The sequence below is a fragment of the Takifugu rubripes genome, chromosome 3 (assembly GCF_901000725.2).
Source record: "Takifugu rubripes chromosome 3, fTakRub1.2, whole genome shotgun sequence".
NCBI classification, from domain to species: domain Eukaryota; kingdom Metazoa; phylum Chordata; class Actinopteri; order Tetraodontiformes; family Tetraodontidae; genus Takifugu; species Takifugu rubripes.
Window position 1 is genome coordinate 146,960 of NC_042287.1, and position 15,611 is coordinate 162,570.

General features: G+C 49.9%; 1 protein-coding gene across 5 annotated transcripts in view; it reads right to left on the bottom strand.

The window, feature by feature from the left end:
- The window catches only part of sulf2b (sulfatase 2b), a 59,768-nt gene extending 57,779 nt beyond the window's left edge, over nt 1-1,989 (bottom strand). For 2 of the 5 annotated variants that reach the window (XR_003887752.1, XR_003887751.1), the window contains exon 1: nt 1,653-1,989. The gene's annotated coding sequence lies outside the window, so the exon portion shown is untranslated. The remainder of the gene's footprint in view (nt 1-1,652) is intronic. The other 3 variants (XM_029833155.1, XM_029833153.1, XM_029833156.1) reach the window with 2 other exon arrangements.
- Nucleotides 1,990-15,611: the final 13,622 nt, after the last annotated feature.

A 15,611-nucleotide genomic window follows, 5' to 3' on the forward strand; every position in this document is an offset into this window, starting at 1 on the left:
GCAGGCGTCCAGGAAGTGAAACCAGCAGCTCTGGGCCCTACAGCAGACGTTGACATCAAATGGTGTCACCGGCAAAAGAAGGGGGCACCCATATTTCAGAGCCTGGAGCCCAGAGCCTTCACGTCAAGGGGAGGGCATGTTCACGCTTGGCACCGCCAAAACCTGATGAACTCTGATATGGGTGTGTGTGTGTGTGTGTGTGACGGGGGAGCATCAGGCGGCGGGGGCAGTTTCCAGCAGCGGGGGCTGGACATATTTATGGATTTCACATCCATCCACTCAGCTGGGACGCCCTACCAGGCCACACGGCGTCCACTCACACCCAGGGGCACCTTAGCCCCTCCCACACACACAAATTCACACACGAGGGTGACGGTGCTCACCGCTGCCCCGGCCTGCTGCATTTAAAGAAAACCAAGATTCTACTCAGGGGAATGTAGAACGCCCATGGATGCGTTTTAATATACACAGCAAGGGAAGCAACCACAAACACAGGTCAGAGGTCAGAGGTCAGGCTGTGGCTCCTCCTCCTCATCTTTGACCTTTCTGACACGGGCGCCTTCCCTCCATGTCTCACCTGTAGCCATCCTGCGATTTAGCCCCACCATGTTTATGACATTAGGAACATAAACCAGATCTGTTGCTGTTGAATTTGAAGATCAAATATGATCCTGAATGAGATTGAACCCGAATTATTTTCAATTATTTTTTAAGTTTTATGTAGTTTTTGGTAGTTTCTACTGCAAAGAGAGTGTTTTTATTGAAGACACGGTGGCAGGAGGAAGGGTTAGGGATCGCCGTAGGGACCTCAGCCCTCTGCTGGGACTGGCCCACCGGATCTGGGCCAGGTGGCGTCATAGCCCCTAAACTCACAGCAGAACCTAAACTCACAGGCATAATCTAAACTCACAGGTAGAATCTAAACTCACAGGCAGAACCTCAACTCACAGGCAGAACCTCAACTCACAGGCAGAACCTAAACTCAGCAGCAGAACCTAAACTCAGCAGCAGAACCTAAACTCACAGCAGAACCTAAACTCAGCAGCAGAACCTAAACTCACAGCAGAACCTAAACTCACAGGCAGAACCTAAACTCACAGCAGAACCTAAACTCACAGGCAGAACCTAAACTCACAGGCAGAACCTAAACTCAGCAGCAGAACCTAAACTCACAGCAGAACCTAAACTCAGCAGCAGAACCTAAACTCAGCAGCAGAACCTAAACTCACAGCAGAACCTAAACTCACAGGCAGAACCTAAACTCAGCAGCAGAACCTAAACTCACAGGCAGAACCTAAACTCAGCAGCAGAACCTAAACTCACAGCAGAACCTAAACTCCTCTCGTGCCCCTTGTTTTGTTACTAAAGCCATCCCTTTATTATGGAAGCCTCCACCATAAACCCCGGCAGGGTGGAGCACCTTCCCTTCTCCCCTGGACTCCCCAGTCCATCTCTCTCCTCACCTCCCTCCTGCCTGCCCTCAGCAGCTACAACACACTCCCACGTGCTCCGCGAGTAGGAAGCAATAAACACACACACACAAACACACACAGAGGAACTGACAAACAGCGAATTAGAGCATAACTGAGTAGCACACGCTCACATGCACGCACCCCCAGTAGCGGTGAAGTTGAACCGGAACAAGCGCGTACCTCTATCTGCCGCTGCGCCTCCTGTCTCCGGGGCTCCTCGGTGTCAGCAGGTGTTCTCCCCTCTGTGCCCCGAGCAGGAGGAGGATGGAGGTTCGGGTCACACAATCATCTCCTCCCCCCTCAGTCCAACTTGTTCTCGTGTCCGCAGACCGTCGGGACGGAACAGGGCCGGTAGGTGGGTCTTTTCTCCTGACTTTCGGACACTCCTCCCTTTCCCAGCGGCGTCAGCGCAGCCGCCTCTCAGCCGCCCTTATTGGGATCATCTGTTGCAACAAGTCCGCCTGCCAGGATCTCCACTTTCACTCCCCCCCCTTCTCCCCCTTCTTTCCTTCCTTCCTCCCTCTGACTGACTCAAGCTCTCCCCTCAATGTCGAACTACGGGGGCGGGGCTTATCTAGGAACCAATCACAGCACTCACAGTCTGTTGCGTCAGTTCACATGGAGGGGGGCGTGGCCACCAGCAGCTGCAGCAGCAAGGGGGGCAGAGGAAGCAAAGATGTAGTCAAAGGTTTCAGGACTGAATCTTCCTCCGGGAACGTCAGGAAACCTCGCATTTTCTTAAGGAAACTTTGTAGAACTAAATGACTGTGAATTAGGCGCATAAGCACATTCCATTCATTGAATTCAACGTGCCGAATGATCCAAGTTGACCAGGATCCAAAGCAAGACTTGAGGAAAGTGTTGAGAGCATGCTGCGATTGACCTTGGGGAGGCGTGATAAATTGCACACAACACTACAAGATACAGCAAAAAGCGGTCGAACGGTTTCATGCACTGTGCTATAATGTACAAACATGGCTGGTGATGCATTTAGCAGCCTTCTCGGATCACCACTCACTCCAAACTTCAGGGGCCGTTTTCAGTGACAGAATGTGGATGCTGGAAGCAGAAATGTTTCCAAAAGGAGAGAATATCACTCTAAAAGTGGGTGGGACTGGAAAGGTGTATTGTCACAGAAGTATTTAACATTTTTCACATTGCTTCTTGGAGTTTTGTTTTACACAGAGCAGCAGTTGTGTGTTGTACAGAACCAGAACCAGAACCAGAACCAGAACCAGAACCAGAAGAAGAGCTGCTTCATAGGCTTCACTTCAGAGATTGAGGCACATATTGTGCTTGACATGGACGAGCTCTGTTGACCGACTGCACTCGATCTCCCAAACTATATTGTCGTTGGGGAGGTTGGTGGAGATGTGAAACTACCAGGATAACAGATGTGACTGGGAAAAAAGGTGAGATGGGGGATTATTGGAATGACCACGCACTTTCAGCTGTGGAGTCAGATGGGAAATCAAAGCAGGACAGCATGATGACAAAAACAAACTTAAAACCGGGGGTATAGGGGGGGGGTGCTACTGGCAGAGCTCCTCACTGTAGACTGGGCAAAACAAGGGAGGAGAAGATGACAGTGAGGGAAGATGGTAGCAAGTTTCTTTTGAATGAGCCAAAAGACTCAGTTTTCCCCATTTTGCACAGGCACAAGATCTTGTCAGCGGCTCATTGGTCCTGTGTCTGGAACGCCGGGGTCCCGCCCGCCTCACTGTTGCTTGGCTGGATGCAGATGTGGTTTATGTCAGGAGCTGGAAGGGGAGCGAGAGCTGAAATCCAGATGATCAGATAATGAAGCAGCAACCACGACACTGACAACATTCCCACTTTCAGTCCTCATGTCTGCATGTCAGTCAGACTGTATCTGATTGACAGGCTGTCCCAGCATTTACCCACTTGTATTCTCACCCTCTCTGCTCTTCACACTCATGCTGAGAAATTACTTGTGTGCTTCTGGTCTTTCTGCCGCCATTCATCTGTCCCATTACACCCATCCTTCATCAGGCTGATCCAATCCTCTGATCCTTCCTCCAACTCCACATTTTAGATGTTCAAACTGTGTTTTTCTGTCTTGCACTTTCCTGGGGTCATGCTGTATTTAGATGGTTAGTGGAGGTAATTGAATCTTCATGGTTGAGACTTTTGTTCTCTTCCCTGCTTAACTCCTCTGAACACCTGCTGTGCAGCAGCGCAGCTTGTCCGGACACACAACACAAACTGAGCAACCGTGTAAATTCAGGACTTTATGCTGCAAAAACAATGGGGACATTAATCACATTTACCGCGTTTTTCTTTTGAGGCTCCACCAAGCTGTCAATACCATTGACAGGAAGAAAAATTGGTCTGCAGATTGGACTCTACTGCAGAGTCTGCAGAAGGTTCCAGTCCACAGGGTTCCAGAATCAAGATATCCTGATGGGGATTCTGAACACATGGTGACAAAGCTGCAGAAAGTCTCACGCTTACTTCAACAAAGATAAATTGGTCAATGCAAAAAGGCTGGGACACATGGACACGGACTCTGTGTGGTTGCAGGTTAGCCCCTGGGAGCTAGCATCCTGTCCCGGGGGGCGTGCTACCTTCACCAACTGAAGCTGCTGACAGAGCTGAGAAGAGGTAACACATGATTCCCCACCCAGACATTTCTGACCATCAACTTTGTGACGCGGTGTGATTTTATATGTGGCGTCTCTTATGTTCTGTTGCAAACTCTGCAGCCACTCCACATCAGACCACACACTTCCTTTAGTTTCATAGAAGTTGGCCCCCATGCCGCTGTGACATCATCATCATCCCTGAACAACCCATGACATCGTGAGCCCGCCTTCACTCACGCTGGTCTCAGCACGACAGGCCGACGTCTGATGAGAAAGTCTGACTCTCACAATGAAGATACAAAGGCAACTTTGACTGAGCATCAAAGCTGAGGCTTACAGTTGGACTGCTCATAATCTGGTCTGCTGATTAACCCTGGCCAATCACATGATCAAAGGCTTTCAAACAAAGCCTTCTCTGTGTCTTCTTTTCCTCTGTGGAAACTAAAAGATAAGCTCTTTACACTTTTTACAAGGTTTAAAGAGACACAATTTAAAGCCAACAATTAGCTTGAAGCCCTCAGGCACTGTCTGCAGCTCACAGCCATTCTGATGGGTTTCACCATTTTAAAAATGTCAGTGATGATTGTGACTGTGTGGCACAGCTGTAGAGTCTGGACCCCCCCCCCCCCCCCCCCCCATCCCCCACCACCACCCCACCACCCCACCACACACACACACACACACTCACACACAGATCTGCGACCCTCCATCCCATCCATCAAAGGAAGCTTGTTTCTACTCAATGAGCTGCAAATGAGACTGACCCTTTCCTCAACCCTCAACACTGCCCCCACCCCACACCCCCAACCACCCCCTTTTCTCTTTCTCTCTCCATTTTGGCTCATTTGTTCTTTCCTTTCACTTTGCCTCCCCTCTTTATACGCCCTGACAAACAGAATGGCCATCAGTCAGACCACACACACTTTTCTTACCCAAACACATGCACACACATGCAGAAGACATGGGAAATGAGGGGGAGAGGGCCATTAGCTCAACAAAAGACAAGTTAAAAAGCCGCTAGTGGAGGATGGAGGTGGGAAAATTGATCTGTTTCACAGATATTGAGCGGTGTGTTGGATGGATGGATGGATGGATGGATGGATGGATGGATGGATGGATGGATGGATGGATGGATGGATGGATGGATGGATGGATGGATGGATGGATGGATGCACATATATGTGTGTGCATCTCATGACCGTTTTCCCCTGATCAGAGCGCAGTAACCATGGCAACAGACAGGTCCAGTGTTACTAATTAAGAGCAAGGGTAATTCATGGCCACTGAGTGGAGAAGATCCAGATTTGCATTCCTGTGAGGTGGAGCTGCAGCATGTAGAAGTGCAGCAACACACACGTCACAGTCAAGCTGGTCTGGGAGATGTTAACGTGTTCATACCTGGAATGTCTGATTGTCTGAGATGCTCCTGTGCTTGTGTGCACGTGGACACGAGCACAGAATGACCAGAGGCTAGAGGGGAACCAGAAATTATACATATATTTTTTCTTGATCTTTATGTCCCTGCAGGGTCATGGGGTAGCTTAGCCTACCCACACGAGCACACGAGCGTGTCTCTTGACCAGTGTTTTCCTGTAGATAGGTGATTTACACAGGAAGTCCTGCTGTCTCTGACCCCCCCCCCCCCCCCCCCCCCCCCATGACAGAGGTCAGAGGGCTGACAGGAAGCCTCCATTAACCACGCTTTCACTCGCATGTCCTCTTCATCAGTGTTGGCTTTGGTCACCGAGAAATAGCTGAGTGGCAGGTTGTTTCTGTTGCTCTCTCTCTCTCTCACACACACACACACACACACACACACACACACACACACACATACTGTTAGGGGTGTATCTCCTTAAACCCTAATCTTGGACGGAAGAAGAATGTCCACCTCTTCGCTGTGTATTTATCCTCCAACTGGTTTGAGTTAAGTTGTTTGGTTCTTTTCAACCTGGCTGTTTCCACAAGAGTTTATTGGTAACAGATTATTAAAACTTGCACCAGAGAGTTCCTGCGACTCTGTTTTTAGTGCTTGCAGGACGCCTGCTCCCGTAAATCCATTTGAAAACTGCAGATGTGCATGTTGATTAGGAGAACAAGCCTGTTTCCTCAGTCTCTGTCCTCCCTCCTTATGACCCAAGAACAACATCTTCTTCCTCACATTCGCTGTCAGGCCAAGCTCAATCACATAGGACAACACAGAGGGTCTCTCTCGCTGTACATCTCAGATCTGCATCCTAAATCAGAGCTTTCAGACACTTCTAGAGGACAACACAGAGGGTCTCTCTCGCTGCAAATCTCAGATCTGCGTCCTAAATCAGAGCTTTCAGACACTTCTAGAGGACAACACAGAGGGTCTCTTTTGCCGCACATCTCAGATCTGCGTCCTAAATCAGAGCTTTCAGTCACTTCTAGAGGACAACACAGAGGGTCTCTCTCGCCGCACATCTCAGATCTGCGTCCTAAATCAGAGCTTTCAGACACTTATAGAGGACAACACAGAGGGTCTCTCTCGCTGCACATCTCAGATCTGCATCCTAAATCAGAGCTTTCAGACACTTATAGAGGACAACACAGAGGGTCTCTCTCGCTGCACATCTCAGATCTGCATCCTAAATCAGAGCTTTCAGACACTTCTAACTGTCATTTTCAAGAGGACAGGCCAGCATCCAGGCTGATTTGTGCAGAGAGTAGAAATGTGCCGCGCGCAGTTCCAGCCCCGGAGCCCGAGGCTTTATCTGTCTGCCAGAGTTCCTTCATTCCTGATCAATTAATCAGTAATCAATCAGCCAAGCCTTGGCCAGGCTGGCCTGGTGAGGCGGATTGTTCCACACAACTTCCTGATTTAGGCTTCTTTCACGGATCAAAAGCTGGAGAAGAATGCTGCTTCCTTCAACTCACACAGCTGAAGCTGTGCTGACGCAGGCTCTCGTGGAGGCTCTCCTTCCTGCTGCGTGGACCATCTTCCACCACAAACAGCCGCCATGATGGCCACATGTCGGAGAGGCTGCTGGTGCAAGAGGTTGCAGAAAGAGACTGATTCAACCAGAAATATGTTGATCCATAAAAATGGGGTCAAAAACATGAGAACTGCACATTGGGAAAGAAACAGGTTTAAATTTGACTCCTCAAAAATCAATCTGGATTTCAGGAGGCTGATTGAGCTTTATGCGTTCAGATTTTGTCTTCTACAGTCTGTTTGGAATCAGAACATCGGCATGGTGTCGCTCACTGTGTTCAGATATTTGTGGGACGAGGCTGAAACAAGCTGCTGTGCTGGTGCAAACCTGATGTCCATCAGCTGCATCACAACCACCACAAACACAACACAGATATGAGCTCCAATAGCCGTGTCACACGAGCCAGATGTTAGTTTTGTTTTCCCCATCTGTCCCTCAGAGTCAGAGATGAGGTCAATAACACGCTGAAATTCATTTAGCCACGGCAGAAGACACAGAGCGGCCTCTGGTGGCTGGATCCATCCTGAGACCAGGGAGGAGAAACTCTCCTCAGGGTGGACCTGTCGTGCTGAGCGTCAAAGCAGCGATGGAAGCAGAGGAGGAGGTGATGAGAGATGAACGCTGGTCATGTGGCGGGGATGGGGGGGTCTGAGACACCACCTGTCAGGTTCAAGCGTGGCTGTTGTATAAAGAACGTGTCGCTTGACTCCTGACCCTGGACACATGACCCAGGGCGTTTGATCGAAGGATTAGGAGCCATGTTTCGGATTATGGATTATCCATCTGTCCGTGTGTTAACACCACTGAACCAGAGGAACCTGCTCAGAGCTGAAAACAGAGGAGGACGAAGGCTGCAGAGGCGGCTGGGACATCAGGGAGGGAGACCGCTGGGCGTTAGCAACAAGTTCTTTGTTGAATCTTCGAAACATAAGAGCCAACGCAAGCGGATCTCTGAGATGCTGCTTTATTCACCATCATGGTGCCAAGCTTCTTATCATATGCTGTCAGTGTTTATGCGTTGCTGTTTCAGACATTTAACAGTACAACGTGCACATTTGGGCACTGGAGGTCCTTCAGGGGACAAATGTTGCTCAAGTTGCACACAAGGGATTAATGTCAGAGCAGTCCAACAAAGGAAGGCTGCTGCCTCTGTGTGTGTGTGTGTGTGTGTGTGTGTGTGTGTGTGTGTGTGTGTGTGTTTACTTTAGGAAATTGTTGACTGTGACTCGATCTGAACATTAAGACTAGTGCTAATGGATCAGTTTAGACACGCATGAAGGAATAACATCTCCTCTCTCTCTCTCTCTCTCTCTCTCTCTCTCTGCCCGCCCGCCCATGAACTCTATCTGTCTTTAATGGTGTGTATCCTGTTTAAACCCTAAACTTGTAGCCAGGCTTAGTCCTGGTATCTTTAGTATCTCCACCTTTAAGGGTGTAAAATGGAGCAGCAGGATACTGTAAATGCCAGATGGACCGGATTTATACCGGACCAGTCCAGTCAACTGTGACCACCCTTTGAGCAGGCTCTGCTTTTGGAGCTGTTCACAGGCTCGCTCAAGTATATAGGGGTCTGGGAATAACCCTCGGCCTTGGACTCACTGAGGACTTGCACAGTTCAACATAAGCGCTGGCGTCCTGGCGTCCCAGTGTCCCCGACAGCATTTTACTGCTGCCGTGTTCTTGGTTCAGGCTGATGCGGCCCAGGTAAGACCATCAGAGACCGCGTCACCGGTACCAGGTTTCAGAAGCCTTTTAATGCATGAGCCAGGACTCATGTGAAGAACAGATCAACCCTACCCTGGGCGAGTGCACAAGCATGCTACACTCCGGTGAAGATGAGCCTTACAGAGGACTTGCACAGTCACGTCCTCAAGGAAGAGCCAAATCAAGGCGGCGAGCTGGCAGGGCAGCCCGGTTGGATCAGGACTGTCCACAGCAGCTCTGCAGCATTCAGGCAGGCACATGTCGCTCAATGCTTGCTCCTCTTTGTGAATTAGGTTTCAGGCAGGTTTTTCTCAAAGATGTTTGTGACGAGACCATTGAAAAGGGCATGGACCAGGATTCTAGTGGTGCCGCTGTTGCTCTGCTGATGGACACTCGGACTCTGGGCCCTTTGGACAGTGTCCTCGTGGCAGCTTCTTCAGGGGCTGCTGGCATGCTTCCCTTCTCCCACTTCACAGAATTCAATACTCTTCTCCTCGCACGGCTCTGAAGGAACTGCTTCTTCTCCTGGAGCTCGTTCTCAGCACACCAGCTTAATGGCTGCCTTGCCCTCTTCTTCCCTGCCGTCCACGTCTCCATGGATGTCTTGAAAGGGCTGAGCGTTGAACTGAATGACGGAGACTTCTGGACTGTGAAAAAGAACCCTTTAGAGGTGTTTGGGTGGACATTCTGCTCCTGTCTTGCTCCTGTTTGGTCCAATCTTAATGATGAATCCTGCTGAGCGTCACTGGGCCGTCTTCTATAGAGGCACCGTGCAACCGTTTCACTGCTCTGACGTGGACGTCACAGATATCAGGATGGTGGGTGATAGCCAGCGAGGTGCTACAGCCTCAAGTGTGGCCACAGCCTGGTGGTCTTGCATGTTTCTGTTTGCCTCAACAAGGTTTGTCAGGGTGCGGCAGAGCTGTAAAAGGACAGAGAACTTGAGCATCTTTGTCTTCAGCCTAACCTCAAACAAAAGGAGTCAGAGATTTCAGTAGAAAACCCACATAAGCTCTGAGACAGGAGGAAGACGCTGTCAAATGTTAAGCAGCGCTAGCTAAGACAATTAGCCGTGAAGTCCTTGTCCTGTGGGTGTGACTATGCAGGCAAACATGCTGCTCTGCTACAGTTACGAGTTGAAAACCTCTGGACAGAGCGTTGCCAGAAATCTCCTCTGATCAAGTCACGGATTGGGTCAACAGCTTTCAGTGAATCAGTGTCCGTAGCCATGGCAACAGGATTGGAGCCTTAGTAGGCCGTATTAGCGGTAAAATGAAACCTATGAAGGATTTAAAGATGTTTGTTCAATCAGGATCGTTCACACCAGATTCCTGTTGTGTTTAAATGGAATTCTGTTGTTCCTGGAGTATCGGAGGTGGTTATGGAGAAGTTGGGCTCATACTGATGTCCCAGGGGAGGGGGGGACCTGTGCTCCTCTGCTTTAAAGTCTGGAGGATATTTTCATCCCACATTAATTCACCATATTGACAGATTTACATCCGAATATGCTTGGATAAAGTTTTAGGCAACGCTTTAAAGTGTTTCTGGTCCTGTCAGAATATTTCAAACCGCTGCGCTTCAAAGAGCCCCGTTGGAAGCTGCCTTCAAATATTAATAACTGCAGCCAGCAAACTTCCCCTTTTATCAATACATCCACATGCCCCCCCCCCCCCCCCCCACACACACACACACACACTTGCATTTCAGAAAAAGAATTTCAAAAGAATTTACCTCAGAACTGGGGTTTCTTCTCTCCCAACTGTCTCCCGGCAGATTGCTCTTGATTGGTGCCGCTGCACAGAAGTTGGCACCACAAGACGAGTACCTTCATGGAGCAACATGTTCAGCACCTCTGGCTGTAATCACTGGCAAACCAACCTGCTATTGGGGCCAAAACCGGCAATGCTGCCACTGATGCACAACGGCGCCCTGGCTGGACGCGTCCTGAAGCTGCCAGGACATACCTGAGCCTGCAGCCGCCTGTCCGTCTCTCTGTCCACCTCTTGTTGATTCCTGGACCGGGATGACTGAGAACACATCAGGTGTTTCAGTTGTAGAAAGACTAGAAGAGAGAGCTGCTCGTGGACCTGAATCACCCAAACTGCTGATCTGATTGGCAGATCTCAGCTCTGTTTCTGGTCCTAATGCTGTCCTGAGCGTCCTCTTCGGGGACAGATCCGATATTTCAGGACCAACAGGACGTTTCTTCAGGTGTCTCTGCTTCGGTCCACTTTTATAGTTCCTTATAAAACCAGCTGGTTTTATCTACTTCTTCCATGATGATGATGAAGTCTTGAAAAATTTGACTCAAATGGACGAGACTGATTGGAAGTCCATGAGGGTGTTTCACACATTCCTGCGTGTTTTGACACATAAACTGGGGAGCTAGATGTCTCTCTAGAGCTCTTTAGAAGGAATCGAGTTATTACTGCTTAAATCAGACATTAGAAGCTTTAATATACGAGTCTTAAAGTTCCACCATCAGAAAGAAGATGATGGTCATGAGAACTTGTTGAAGAAAAGGTGGCCAACACCCCCCACCCCCATCCTGCATGACACTGCTCTGTTGCTGCGAGTTACCATCAGATCCTCTCAATCACGAGGGGGGAGACAATGGGCTGACAGGCGAGGGTCACCGTGACAACGCACACTTTGTCAGACAGTGGCAGCGGTTGAGCTGCCTCCATGTAGCAGAGTTCTGGTTAAAGAGGAGTTTCACCTGCTTTCCACAGCCTGCAATGACACTAATTAAAGGCACAAACGGGGGAGGAAGGTGGTGGTTGGGGTTAGGGTTAGGGTTGGGATAAAACTTTTTTTGCACTGGCCTACTGATCGGGATAGCAGAGGAGTGCAGAGGGTTAGGGCCCCCAGGGGGGCTATTAGCCAGGGCTCGAACAGTCCCGGACAGAATAGGGGAGAGAGCTGAATCGCCCAGTCTGAGAAGACTTTGGTGATATGGCGAGTAGGCATACAGTTAGGATTAACGTTAGGGTTAGGGCAGGGGTGAGGAAAAGGTTAGGTTTAGGGTTGGGGGTTAGGGTTGGGATTAGGGTTAGGGCTAGGGCTAGGGGTGGGAGAAGGTTGGGGTTAGGGGTGGGAGAAGGTTGGGTTTAGGGGTGGGAGAAGGTTGGGGTTAGGTTTAGGGTTAGGGTGAGTGGTGGGAGAAGGTTAGGGTAGGGTTTGGGGTTGGGGTTAGAGGGTTAGGGTTGGGGTTGGGGACAAAGGTGGCGTTGGAGTTGAGATAGTGTCATAGGTTCAGTTGTTTGCACCAGTTGTCAAAAATGATAGCTGCTGTCATGTGGTATTGCAGATAGTACTGGGTAATATTTTGTCATGGCCTTGTTGATTAGTTTCAGGTTGTCCTGTTGTTTCTGTGCTAACTGGGGGGAATAGTTAAGAATGGGAAAATAAATTTTTGCATTGGGGAAGGTCCGTTTGGCAGTGCGGTTAGGTTAGGGTTAGGGTGGTCCTGACCGTAGCTCTGGGTGGTCCTGATCATAGCCTTGTGGAAGCACACAGAGGGGTAGGGTTAGGGTTAGGTTAGGGTTAGGGTGGTCCTGCCCGTAGCCTTGTGGAAGCACACAGAGGAAAAGAGCCTGGAACAGGAGTTGTTCTGTCTGACTTGTTCCCAGCCTGCTTTGGTCCCGCAGGTCTTCTCCTCTTTCTGCCTGATTGATCCGGACCTCTGCAACCGTCTTTCCTCGGCCATAAGGCCATCTGTTCCACCTCTGGTACGTGTGGTGTCCCTGTGAGTCACCACAGAGCCTCCTGACCTGACGTATCTCACATGCAGGTGTGGCAGGGCGTGGCCTGCCCTCTGCACAGGTGCCATATGGCGATAATGCATTAATTGGTGGGCGGGGAGAAAAGGTTTATATAAGGCACTGCCTCCAGCTGGCTTTAGTTGTTTTCCCCCTTCGACAGTACGGCGGGGTTGCAGCTTATCTGGGCAGTTCGACCAACTGAAACTGTTTCACAGAGCGAGCATGCTGTCTGGCAGCGCCAAGAAGGTCGGTGCTTCCTCCCGCCATCCTTCCGTCTAGGGCGCTTTGCCGTAAGGGCGCGTGCGCTAGTCTGCACTGGGCAGTTGGCTGCCGGCTGGTGTCGGTGGGTCGCGTTGCCCCAGCGGGAACCCCTCACGGAGTGGTGGCGCCACCAAATACAGTCGGCACAGACTACCTCGCTTACTGGACCCACTGCTGCTTTGGCTCCGTCCTTTAGTTCGGGACTCTCTCCTGTTCGCTCTCGCTCTCTCTCGCTTTCTTCCCTCGCTCGGAGAAACGGCGCTGAGACGTAGTGGTGCCGCCGAGGCGACCACGGAGTTATTCCCTTCCTTTTAGACTCTTAACAGCGTGTAAATTGTATCATCAACCTATATTTACTCTTTTTAGGTTTTGTTTCTTTTCGTTTCTTAGTTGACGTTGTGTTCTTTTAGACGATCTGGTCACAATTTATTTGCCTGTCTGTGAGGTGTGTGTGTGTGTGCTCGTCGCGTCAAATTGTTTATCACTGAAAGTTTAATTGTTCCTTTTCTTTGTGGACAGGTGCTGCGGGCCACGGCGGGGACCCAACCCCTGGTGGAGGGCGTTTTCATCACACCCCTCGTGTGTGGTTTTGCTTGCAGTAGCATGGGTGTTTTTTAGTTTGTTTATCTCCCCTAATTGAGTTTTACCTGCTGGTGGGGACCCAGCCCTGTCCACCCCTTTTGTTAATTTAACTTTTCTACAGCAGAGTTATATTGAGTATTGGATTAAATAAAATTGTAGTGCATAACCCTCGATCCCGTCTCTGCCTCTGGAATAGAACCTTATCTGCGCGTGCCTGTTCTCCAGTTAATTCCTGGGGTGAAATTCCCCAGGTGGCGTTGTCACTGTTCCACCTCTCCCCACCCCGCCACACAGGAAATGTTAAAGGACTGCCAGTTTAATGTTATGCATTCATGGCCAGTTCACACCTTACTGCCCTATTTGTCCATCACTCTGCCCCTCCCTCAGGTGGATCAGCCCCTCCTCCGGGCTGATGGGGGTGTCTGTGGACCGGCTCATCCTCAGGCCTGTCCTGGTGTGAAGGGCCTGGATGGAAAGCCTCCATGTTGGCACAAAGGAAGAAAGTTGGATGGCCTCAGTTACCAGAGAGACTGCTGGAAGTTCAGGAAATCCTGTCTGGTGTGAAGAGAGCACCAGGACCAGAGCCAGACAGAGCAAACTCTCCAGAGGAGAGGCTGAGAGCTCAGAGGGTTGGGGTCAGGGGCAGGAAGTACACCACACTTCCTGGGTGCCCTTTTCAAATGATCCCGGTGGTCAAGTAGGGCGCTATTCTCAGCTGTTCTGAATATCTGACAGGATCCACTGATGGAGAGGAGGGAAGGAGCTGGTTTGGAATAATAAAGGAGCTGGTTACCACACACACACACACACACACACACAGGCCCCCTGCTGCAGTGGGCTCAGGTGTGAAGGGGTGTGTCTGCATGTCTTAGTGGCTACCACAGGTGTTCTACAGGATCCAGGTAAGGGCTGACAGATGGACACCAGAGACGGGCTTTGATGGTCCGGATGTTTCTATAGCCCCCTCCCACACACGCTGGGCCAGAACCCAGCCTTCTTTCTTCGGTTCTCCTGGAAACTCGGTTGCTCATTCATCTGTCTCACTTCTTCACCATGTGCTTTCTTCCATTATGTCCACTGTGTCTCAGCGGGGGACAGTGCTATCTGACTCTGATGACCTCCACATTGGAATTCCCCTCTATCCTCCTCGGGAGTTCCCCTTCCTGTCCAGGGGACCTTCTGCTAATGTGAAACCATAGCAACAGCCAGTTCGGGCTGCATGGAAAGTCTCATAGCTGTTATTCCTTTCATGTCCAGGGAAGACGAGGCTCTTCTAGTCCTGGAGAGGCTCCTAGTCATGGAGATGACCCCTGTGACCTGAACCAGGGTGTGTTTAGATGCCTTTGACCAAAATAGAAGGATAACTGTTAGCACAGCTCTGACTTGTTTCATTAAATGAATCATTGATTAACGGACCTGGATGTTGGCTCAGCGTCCTCGAACACGTTGTCTTAGCTCAGAACGCTGGGAGGGAAAAGTTTAGAGGGAAAGTGGAGCAGATTGACTTCTCAGTCTGCAAAGCTGCTCTGCTCATTAGCATCTCAGCTGCAGTGTAACGCACACACACACAGGTCTGTTTTGTAGTCACCGAACACCACACAACGGGGGGCCCAGGACCTGTGTGTGTTTGTATGTCACTCTAAGGTTTGATTAAAAAGCTCTTTTGTGGTTTTGAGATGCTAATCTTTCTATTATCAACTGCTTAAAAAGGAGTTTAGCTGGTGCTTAAAGACAAACAAATGACTTCTGGCACACACACCCAACACGCATGGCTAATGAACACACTAGTGTGTGTGTGTGTGTGTGTGTGTAAATAAAGCCCATCATATTGGCACGAGGATGACATCATCCACAGAGGCCACCAGTGATGTCAGCATTGATGCCGAGGATGAAGTGAAGCAAGAAATCCCACCAGGATCTGTAGGACTTTCAGAGGGTTGGATCCAAAAGTGACAGCGTTCAGCAGAGTGTTGTGTGGAGAGCCGCGCTCTCATCCCATGACAATGGGAAGCTGCTGCATGTTTAAGCATGAAAACCTGCCTAAATGTAGGATAAAATATTTCATTTGATGCATCAACGCCCAAATATTAACCTGTGGAAATAGTTTATCTGTGTTGGAAATGGACATCAAAGGGGACCTGCTGGTCTTTGATGCTACTACGATTCGCTCAGCAGGTTTATGGAGGCTGATCTCTGATTGGTTCAGAGATGCGAGCGTCCACGTTCGGAGGCTAAAGTAGCATTAGGATTCAACGGGAAGGG